We start from the raw sequence: 11,522 nt of genomic DNA on the forward strand, positions 1-11,522 counted from the left end.
CCGCTTGTACCCAAGGCACAAGCAGGACCAACCCATCACTCTCCTGTCCCGGATGTCCAGGTCCTCGTCCAAACTGGGACTCCAAGCCCTCGCCCCTGAGTCCCGAACTCAGTGCGGTGCAAGGACCTCCTCCACCAAAATAAAACCTTGACAGTCGGTCCGGAAAGAGCCGGATCCGCGACAAGAGAGCAACAAGTCTTCCAAGCGCCCATACCCAAGTATGTGCTCGGGATAATAAGTCTGTGACTTGCCTCGATGGCTTATGCAACGATCGATCGTTAATCGACACAGACAGGGAAAACAGTGTAACTAAGCTATGCCCCGCGTCCACGGTGACACAACCTCTTACACCCACCAATACCCAACCCATATTACTGCCCGGTCACCATTTTCCTTTCCACCATTTATATATTTCAAGTGATAATAATCCAATAATATATTTCCTATCTCTCGCGAGTGACAGCCATCACTCGACTTCTACCGTAGTCCTGTAGCATAGCATTCTACACGATCCTGTCATATTAATAAGACTCATAGGATAAAGATATATATGCAAGTGGGTTTCATTCAACTCCCTAAAACTTAATGCACAAATATAATTTAAACTGCAGAAAGTAGGGGTTATGCACTGGGGCTTGCCTGGGTAAGATATATATTAAAAAGTTAGTATCTACATCTTCAGATCATCCACCATCAACTAGATAGAAAGCCCATTGCATCATCTCCTAGAGAGAATACCATTACACCATCTTCGGATTCCCAATCATCCTTCATTTGATCCGTTGACCCATCACCGTACCTATATGATATGCATTGATGCAAATGCATAGATGTAAATAATTAACGACAGCCAAAATGCTTAGAAATCCGATCACGCCTCACAAGCTAACGAGCTCGCTCTAACGACGTCCGTACTTAGGCTACGTATCCATGTTGGCGAATAAGACGTTATTACCCAATAATTATTTTAGTTACATAAACCCAAATTGTTTTCCTTATTTCATTCTATCGATTTACTCATTATTCGAAATAAGACATCATTATCTATTTAGCAAACTAATTATTCTGGAGCTACAAAAATTACAGTGGGTACCTAATATTGCAAGGAGCCTACTGTAAAAATTTCAGATCCAACACTATTACCAATTTATCACAACAATTTCTTTAAGTTTATATTTTTACAATATTAAGTACCTTAAATTAATTATATAGTTTCCAAGAATATTATCAAACTATGTGAACAAAATATACTAACAGGTAGATCATGATTTTAGGAGACTAACAAAACTAGTTTGGTATTTTTATGATTTATCTATGATTTATTACCAATTTTCCAAACATTCAGCTGATTACTAAAATTAACAAAATACCGAAAAAGAGAAAAGACCCTTGGGCCCGAAGCGGCCCAGCTCGCCTGGACCAGCGGCCACAGCAACCCAGGCGGGGCAGGCGCGGTTCAACACGGGGCGGGCTCGTGCAGGGGCGCGCGGCCCGGACGCTTCGGCAACCAGCCGGCCTAGCACGGCGCAGCAACGGACTGGCCCAGAGCACAGCGCGCACACGCGGTCCAGCGCAGGACGGGCGGCCCAGGCCGGCCCAAGCGGGGGCGCGACCGGCGACCGGGCAGCGACCGACCGTAGCCCAGCACAACAATGCGGCAGCGGCCCATTTTGCAAAAGTGTCCCTGTGTTTTCTCGAAACTAACCCGCAGTCCAACAAATACTATTCCTATGAGTCACGTACTTCGCAGTAAAGACCCTGTATAATACTTCAGCTTGGATTTATACCCATTCAATTCATCTTCTTCATAGAGAGGAGCAGAGGAGCACCAGACGGCGACGTCGATCGACCAAGTTCCGGCCATCCTACACACCCGCCGGTGGTAGGGAGACGGCGCGAGGCAGAGGCGGTCCAGGATGTGGCCAAAACTCTCCCCACCGTGGCCCGCAGAGACGCGGCCACGCGCAGCGGTGGGCGCGACGGCCGGCAACTGGCGACGACGGTGCTGTGGGGCATGGTGGCTGGCGAGACCGGGCTCCCGTGCACCGGGCGGACAAGGCGCGCCCCCGACTAGACCCTGCTCATGCCGGGGTAGGGCGCCGTGGCCTGGCCACGTGCGAGCAGCACGGCGAAGGTCCGAGCAAGGGCCGCGGCGGCTCCCGTCGACACGGTGGCGCGGGGAGCAGGATGAAGACGCACGCGGGCGCCGTGGAGTTCGCGTGCGCGACGGGGAAAAAGACCAGCGATGGCGAACTAAGACACGCGCGTGCTCGCGAGGGGCCGGACCACGGACGGCGTGGCCACGGCGAGCAGCAGCCAGAGGGGAGCGCGAGGCACGCTAGGACGGTGCCGTGGATGCTCGTACCCGAGGCTCGCGACCATGGCAGACGGGAGCGGCCATGGCGATGGGGCGTTGTGGTGGTGCGGCACGCGAAAATGCGGCGCGGACCCCGGGGCGGTGTCGCGGCCACGACGGCTCGAGCGTGCGGAACTAGAACGGCAGGGCAGCGCAGCGAGGCTGAGGGCGCGGGGTTCAGCGTCCGGGCAGGGCAACGGCGGCGCGGACAAGCAGAGGAAGGGAGAGGGAGACGGCGTAGCTCAGTCCTCGGCTGTGGACGCGGTCAAGGCGTGCTGCGGCAGCGGGCGGGTTGCGTCCGGCCGGGCGCTCAGCGCTGGCGAGGAGCGGGGAAAAGAGGATCGACTACGGCGGACGGGAGCTAGAACGGTGCCTCCTAGTTGAAGAAAAGAAAGGGAGAGAAAGAGAGAGAAGCAACGCTGCCGACGCGGAGGTGACCCGACTTGACGACTTGGCTTGCCTTAGCGCATCGGGACTTGAAGTGTTGCTCGTTAGCCACGGCACACAGCAGAGAGCACGCCAAGAGGACAGGGACAAGCAAGGTAGGCCGAGGCAGAGACGTGGGAATTCATGGGTCGAAGCTTTGCTCGCCGGCCACGGAGATAGCAGAGGCAGCAAGGACTAGCGGAGGCAGACAAAAGCAATCAAGAGAGAAGTAAAAGCAAAGGTCGGGGAGCATGGAGGGCGATGGATGAGGAGACTTCGTAATACAGAGAAATACAGGGCCACGATGAGAACGAGATAGGGATCAATAGCAATGCCAGACAAGTACACTCCATGCCGCGCCAGGAAAAATAAATAAAACTGCTACGCTCTCCCTCTCATCCGTTCATGCTTATCAAAATAAACCTATGAGTTCATATATATATATATATATATATATATATATATATATATATATCGCTCTATTTATTTATGAATTTTATTCTATTTATAAAAGTTGCTTTTCATGCTTAACCAATTAAACAAGCTGTTCGCTACTTATTTGCTAGAATCGTTATCGGACATTTCTAATTATTTCTATGCGTAATTTATCTTAAGCGTTTATTTGAGTCCACGAGACTAAATCACATAGAATTCGCTTATCGCCTCAGGTACGTTTTAAATAAAAAATTCGAGAAACTCGATTCGAAAATTCGTCTTAGGCCTAAAGCGCGGTGCTAAACAAGCTCGTAACACCAGGGTGTTACAACATCCACATAGGAAGCTAAGCTACAAATTATTTGTTACATAGCTATATCTATACCAGAACATTCACCTACAGCATCACTGCTTTGCTCTGCCCTTCTACATCAACCGTGCACAAATTAGTTGATGAATTCAATAAGGCAATCACAGCGGCTATAAACATGACAAAATTGCCCTATGATATAAAGCTACCATGGCGAGAATCATTCCCCAAAATTTTGGACCAATAAAATACTAGGCACTGCCATTCAATACTTTACAAAACCTGTTTGTTTTTGTGCTTTGCCAAGAAATGACTCTATACCACCGTGGAATAGAGAAAGTTGTTTAGCTAAAGCAAAACCACAATACATACCATCCACAGCAGCACTTAATATGCCCCCAGCATAGCCAGCACCTTCCCCAATTGGATATAATCCTCGCAGTGATGTACTTTCGTATGTTTCTCCATGTCGTGAAATTTGTAAGGGAGAACCTGTCCTAGTCTGGAAACAGATCTTAAACAATAAGCATAAAAGTAACCAGAGGGTGGAAATATTCTTTTCTCAAATAATCAGGAAAGCTGGGTATCATGGCGTTAAGAAGAACACTGAGAATAGAACAGCACCAAAACACACACAAATGAACCCACACTGGAGGGTGAAAATAAAACTTCATTGATAGAGATACGGGCAGATGATTAACGAGTCGTTATCAAACTAGAAGTAGACTTTCTCATGTTTTAACTAGTTGGTGTTTAGAAATTTATCAGGTGAAGAATCATAGGAAAGAGCAGAGCAATTTGCATACCTCCACACCATGAAGTAGGGCCTTGCTAGAAAGAAAGCCTGGCATCTGAAAATATTGCATTACAAATGAATCACCACATGTGGGATTTGAATCATAAAACAAACACAAAATAAGAATTGTCATACCTCTCTGTCAATCATTATTATTGACTGTTGTAAAGCTTCAGTTATGTAAGGAGGGAATAGCTCATGGAGATTAGATGGACGAACTCCTAATCTGTAGCTTGATGGTGGCAGTGTTGTAACTGGAACAGACAACCAGGTTAATCAAAGTAAAACTAAATGATTACTTACTACCTTAAAAGTTTTAGCAATGCCAGTACCTGACAGTCTGTTGCTGATAAAATCGGTGACACACTGTGCAGGAACAACAAAATTCCCTCCACCCATCATAGCTGCTCTTCTTTCAAATTCTCTCTGGTTTCAATGAGTACCAATTTTTTGTGAGCTTAAGGAGCGAAATTTTGCCATTAAAATGCACTACAAATGAAGAAAAAAATTGTAGAACATTCTCTATGCTCATACATTTCATACTAGAACATAATGAACATCCATCGTAAACTTTAAGATGGATGGCAGTGATTTAAGCTGTCATTATTTTACATTAATTATTGTTGAGCTGAATGTATGAGCCAGTCCATTCAATAACTTAAGTTGATGAACAAAGGTGGGCAGTATATTTGTTACATTATTTGCACAAAATTCTATATTTTCCACCCACTTGACCATTTGAGTCTTTATCTAAAATTAGATAGGTTACAGTACCATAACAGAAAAATAGCTAAGTAACTCCCTAGAATTATTCCTTTGATATCCTTTGAGAACCGCTAACAAGTCAACTTTATTTTTTTACTTAAAGAAAAGATGAAACTGATCAGACAATATGGATAGTTTATCATGTCTTTCCTACCCAACTTGGATACAGAACTTCTACAAGGGCGTTTGCAGAGTGATGGAGTAGCCACTAACCAGTAAGATCACTCTAGTTGGAGTCCTTGCCTTTATATCTCAAATCAAATTGTACTAAATATGTTTCCAGGTTGTATAGAGCCAAAATAATTGATTCAAGCATGAGGAACAAATATGTTTCCAGGTTGTATAGAGCCAAAATAATTGATTCAAGCATGAGGAACAAATATGTTTCCAGGTTGTCAGAAAACCTCTTGCGAGTTGCGACATCTGTGATTATTCTAGCGTGTTGCTTACTGAATGTACACTATTTGAATACAGGTAGACATTAGCAAGTTACTACAGCAATTTGAGTGGTTCTGTTGTTATCACACATAATTCTCATATAACCAGTACCTGGAATTCAACACCAGCAAGAGGACCATGGGATTGAAATGGCTTGAAATCATGAGATGATACAGTGACTACAAGAGCTGAGTTTGCCCACTTTGATGCACGCCGTGAGAACAACCTGAACGCATGTCTCAAAAAATTGAATGGAACGTCATCTCAAAAAATTGAATGGAACGTCATCGTATTACGAAATGGAATATCAGAGAGAGAAGGGAGAGAGGGGAGGGAGGGAGGGAGGGAGGGAGAGAGCAAGTGCCTTGCCTGTCCACCTGGGCACATGCAAAACGAGTAGCAACTACGACTTGGCTCAGCTATGTCAATTTCATTCGCTGCGTCTCTTTCACCAACAGACTGCGCTATTTTGTAATCTGCCACAGGTATCCGCCCACGTCCTCTCTGTACTTCAGCCGCCAGTTCGGAGTACTGCAATTTGTGACATTAGCAATAGCATGCATCATATACTTAGCTACACCAAGCAGACAAGTAGTTGAGCATTAAATCATTATTTACCAAGCCCACAATGTGCAGATACATCAAAGGAGCACAGCAGATACTTCAAAATATTAAAATAGTACATTTTGTTTCCACTATTGTTTCCGGCAATTTGCATCTCCATTTCTCCATGTTTCATATTTTATGGAAATGATTCAGTTGATGGATTTCCATCGCTGCTTTCACCCTAGTATTACTTTATAACTGAACAGCAGAATCACTGATGGAAGCAAAGCTTGAGCTACCCTGGGCCAAGGCTGACCCTTGGTCACAGCCCGGGAACAAAGGCACAGTACCATGCTTCAGTGTCCTGTCTAATAATTGTAAGAGAATTCATTCAAGTACGACACATGTTCCTTAGCCTGTAGTACACAGGCTACCCTGCTCTCTGTTTAAAAGATAACTATCCAAGCTGCTATCTGCATTACAAAACTGGGTCAAAGACCTTGGAAACAATAGGCAGTTTCTTTATTGTTTCCTTGATTACTAACAGATCACTCAGAAACAAGTTAACACTCCAAACCTCGCATAGTTGGCTTTGGCTTTAATTTTCCTCATTCGAAAATAGCCTTGAACATCAAATATCATGCATGTAATAAAGGTAAAATTACAATTCCCTCTCTAGTTCTCTCTTAATTACAATTCCTTCTCTAGTTCTCTCTTAATGAAATGATACGCAACTCTCTTGCGCATTTGAGAAAAAATAATGGTAATCACACTGGACAGTGTCATCCAGAAAGAAGATGATCAGAATAAAGAAAAAGGTCTTACTTGGATACTGTTTATCAGTTCTTGGGGATGCTCAATTCTTCAGCCAACCTGTAAACAAGAACCATGACTTTAAGTTACATGAACTGAAGTGTAAGCAATTATTATTTAGTAGTGTAACATGCAAGGATAAAGTGAACGACAGTTGATAAAAGGCTACAAGGGGGAGAATCTCCAAACACTTATGGCCCAGTTTAGTCAAAAAATGAATTCACATTAGGCATTTCTAAGGAAGCTGTGCGATTTGTGTGGGTGCACAAAATGTTACTACTAGCAACATTACATGCGAAAGTTGTATTTGAGGCTGGAAAGTAAAATAGGGTACTGGGATATTGTTAAAATAAAGAACATTGATAAGCTATGCTGAAATGTGCAGAAGCTCATTAGTTTCTAATCCACAGGATTAGCAGGTTGTCTCATGAATTGGATGTGTGCTACATCATTTTAATTTTTAAATTTTCATTTCCACAATGCCACCCAATGAACTTTTGCATTTTAAAAAGCATGGCCTCATATCTTCCATTATAAATTGTCTGCCATGTGACCACTTGATACAACCAACGTAAGTGATATCAACCTAGAATACGATTTTAATAGCATAGGCAACTTACAGCAAAACTTTTTGGGCTCATGTCTACATTATGCTGCCAAAGCATACTATATGTGTCACGAGCTGAGTGACCAACTGCCAATACAACTGCATCAAATGCTAGTTTCTGGCTGGCAGAACCTGGCCGTAGTTCCACATCAGAGACCACAATTCCTTTTACCTGCCCATCTTCCACTATAATCATCTACTCTAGCATTAAATATTGTGGTAACCTGTAAAAAAAAGGAATATGGTGCATCAATGCAATGGATCCTGCAGAACAAAAGAAACTACATAGCTCAATAAACACATATATGCTGAAACTTACACCCAACTTTCTTAAGTGATGCCTGAAATTTCGCAGCAGTGGAACAAGTTTATCAGTACCCAAGTGTGGTTTACCATCAACTAAAATGTTTGGAGGGGCTCCAAAGTGAACAAATGTTTTCATAACCTGCAATACAAGACCCACGGTAACTAAAATAACCAATGTGTTCAAAGCTCAAACTGTAGAAAATGCCTGATAAATCAGTTAAAGAGGCTTAAAAAAATCAAAACTTAAATTCTCCTGTTGTTGGAGCCGTGCAGTCAAGTCAGTGGACAGGCTACACAGAAATGGCCTCGGCTCCCTGATCATCTTAATCGCATGGGAGATTTAGAAATACCGCAATGACCGAGTCTTCAACAATGCTTCCAAATATTTCCTTGGTGGTTAGAAGAGGAAGGAGCCCTATGGAGCTCAACCAGGGCTCAGGGCATCCGGAACCTTATCTAGGTTCTGTTTTCTGTTCTTTGTGGTCTTTTTCTGTGATTGAAGGTGGGTTGCTTGCTCATTGTGATCTAGTGCAAGGGTGGGTTTGGTGTGTGGTGTCTTGGTGTTGTACATTTGGTACTCTTCTTAATGAAATGACACACACTCTCCTGTGTAGTCAAAAAAAAAATCACAGCACTAGTTCCTTCGATCAGGAGGCAATGGCACATCTCTGAAGAAAATAAATTGCAATGACCGCAAACAAAAAGTTTATGCTAAAATCGTCCGAACTGGTCAGCCTATCCATGATCAGTATGCCATTAGCTTGTCCGATGCCATGGAATCTAGAACCTGGTCTCCTGGTGACTGACAGGTCCTCAAAGGATAACACTGCTGTTTAAAAATCCCTTATAAAAAAAATGTTGTTTAAAAAACTTGGACAAATATCAAAGCGATTTCATTCAAAAAAAGTCATGAGCTCTTGGACAATTGGAACATGAAAGCGGACTATTACACAAAACAATATTTGAGGTTGAGGTACAGTAGGAAGTTTCTCATGCCTGGACATCGTGAAAAAATAGTGCACTACTGAGAAAATGATATATCAGACTATGAGAGTAAAGCTTTATACTGAAAATAGATTGATGTAGGCAGGAAGATTCTCACAGCCTGAACACCATCAGTGTTTCTTCCTATCCTGGTCATCAGCTTCCCATCACTCCATGTACCTGCACCACCCTGTTATGATTAAGAACAGAAGATCAAGAATCGATGGATTTAAGATTTGAAGGAACATGAACACTGGATTAATTATTTGATCACTCCTTTTAGTACCCAAATGGGTTCTTGATATTCCAAAATCATGTTCCGGGGCCTATCTCATGCCAAAAGTACTACTTGTATCAGACTAAACAAGTATAAGCATATTAAGGGTCCAGATAATGCATAAAAAAGGCAAGACTCATTTAATCAAGAAAGGAGTTCACAAATTGCTAGACTCAATAATTCAGTGTGAGTTGGCTTTAATTGTATGTAAGAAAGTAGTTTAGTGTAGTAAATGTGTGCATGAAAACAGCTTCCCAAAATGGAAAGGTTGTATGAAAGGTTACAGCTGAATGTTTTTTTATAATTCATTCAGTTCATCAGGAACATCCTTAAACGATCCATATGTTTTTTTATAATTCATTCAGTTCATCAGGAACATGTATGCCTTCATTTTTCAGATTATTAAATCAACATACATAGCTCATTTTAAATACACTAAATCAACAAATTACCTATTTAAATATTGCTTAACAAAGGCAACTCACCCCACTGATCATTTTGTGATGTCTTAGTAGAAAACTAGGAATCACTAGAATACCTCGCCAAAGCAAAAGTTGCTCTCTGATTGTAGAATTCGCCTAACTGCTAGCGCACCAATGTCACGACCTCTCTGTTCAACAGGCTGACCACGCTCCAATAAGGTAACTTCTGCACCAAATTCACCTAGCACAAGGGAAGCAAACAAGCCAGATGGTCCACTTCCTATAACTGCCACTCGCGGCTTCTTTTGTTGATGATAAATCATACCACTATGAGTATCCCTGATTCCTAGTACATTATTGGAACCTTTGTTATTAACATTGAGCATGCTGACCAGATCAGCTGCTAACCTCTCTTCAGGCATGTATTCTACAGCTCCAAGTTTGGGCTCCAACCGAGCAATAAAATCCCATGCCCTTGGCTCTAATATCAAGAATCTTCTTAACATCCATATCAACAATGTAAGTGAACTGAGGTTCTTTCAAAACCTGTAGAAGTCACACGTATTTATTATTGATGGTATGAACAAATATATCCATTTTCTGATACTAATAGAAGTAAATACAGTTACAAATGCGGTGCAAACTAATCCAATTTTGTATGATGAATTCCATATAAATATGTCTTCGAAAGGATAAGTACATAGATAAACTAGTTGATTGGACTTTGGAGCAAGCAGATATGACAAAATACTATCACTATTGCAGAAGATCACAATTTTCATGAGACCATAATGTCATTACTATTGCACTCAACAAATTGCTGACATGGGGGATGCCTAGAATGGGTGAATAACTATGAAAAAGGCAAAATGTTGCCTTCCATTCTGAGTGGGAGCACAGAACCACCAATAGAACGCTGACAACTTAACTGTGGAGATCAGGAGATGCATGGTGAATCTTACTATATTGTTTCTTAACATCATGTCTATTTGCCTATTTGGGCCTTTGTAATCCAATTTATATGAATCGTTTCAGTAGTTTCAACATCAAGCATACATATCCCAATATTAACTAAGATAGAAATGATATCATTCCATGAAGAACCTTTCGTGCGTCGAATGACTTGCGGATGACCGTGAAAGCCAAGGAACCTGAAGCACAGCAGAATCAATTAGAGACATAATCACAGCACAAGTCTCGACCACAACAATGACAGCATAAAAGATGAATGCTGTACTATGAAATAATGAGAGAGCAAGGCAGATCCAAGCAGGCGACCATTTGGATTATAAGTTTGTATATGGGTAGTACAACAGTACAACACTCATCCTACCAGTTAACTTACCACATTCATTCTATGCAGGTTGTTGACCATCTGAAATTAACTTGCATGTCCAATGCATCCCTTTTACAACCCAGAAAATTGCCTGCTGGTTGTTGTCCGGTTGTCCCATGTAAAGTGCGAAGCAATATCCTTCTCTAGATTAATGACTGAATACTTTTCTGAATCAACAACCCAGCTTACATCTCTGCCCCTATTGTAGACCTTTTTACCATGTATAGTACTGAAGTATGAGTTCACAGTGACCTCTACTCTACAAACATTCTTTGGATCAATCCTGTGATATGCAGCCCGAAACACATGGAACACGGGGGAAAAAGTAAGGCCCAATTCACAAAAAAAAATCAGGTCCTCATTCAGTACGTTCACATAGCCATGTGCACACAAAAATAGGGAAAATACCAGCAAAATAGATACAAATTGGAAGAATATAGCGTGTGTCCAAGGAGATTACCCTTCTGGAATTTCAGTAGCGTCCATCTTCACTCCAATCACCAATCCCTTGTCACAGCACTACAGAATCCCCAATACCTAGGGTTCAGACCATGAAAGAAGAGCACAAGAAGAATGAAGAACAAGGAAAAAATAGATGGAGAGGGGCGCACCATGGGGGATAGGCCTGAGAAGTCGCTGCCGTCGTCGCCAAGGGGAGGAGCGCCGCCGCCGAGGGGACGAGGGGGCGCCGCCGAGGGGAAGAGC

General features: G+C 42.7%; 1 pseudogene; it reads right to left on the bottom strand.

The window, feature by feature from the left end:
- Positions 1–3,513: 3,513 nt before the first annotated feature.
- On the bottom strand, positions 3,514–10,935 carry LOC136531934 (uncharacterized; annotated as a pseudogene).
- Positions 10,936–11,522: the final 587 nt, after the last annotated feature.

This window comes from Miscanthus floridulus, unplaced genomic scaffold (genome assembly GCF_019320115.1).
Source record: "Miscanthus floridulus cultivar M001 unplaced genomic scaffold, ASM1932011v1 fs_480_1_2, whole genome shotgun sequence".
Lineage (NCBI taxonomy): Eukaryota > Viridiplantae > Streptophyta > Magnoliopsida > Poales > Poaceae > Miscanthus > Miscanthus floridulus.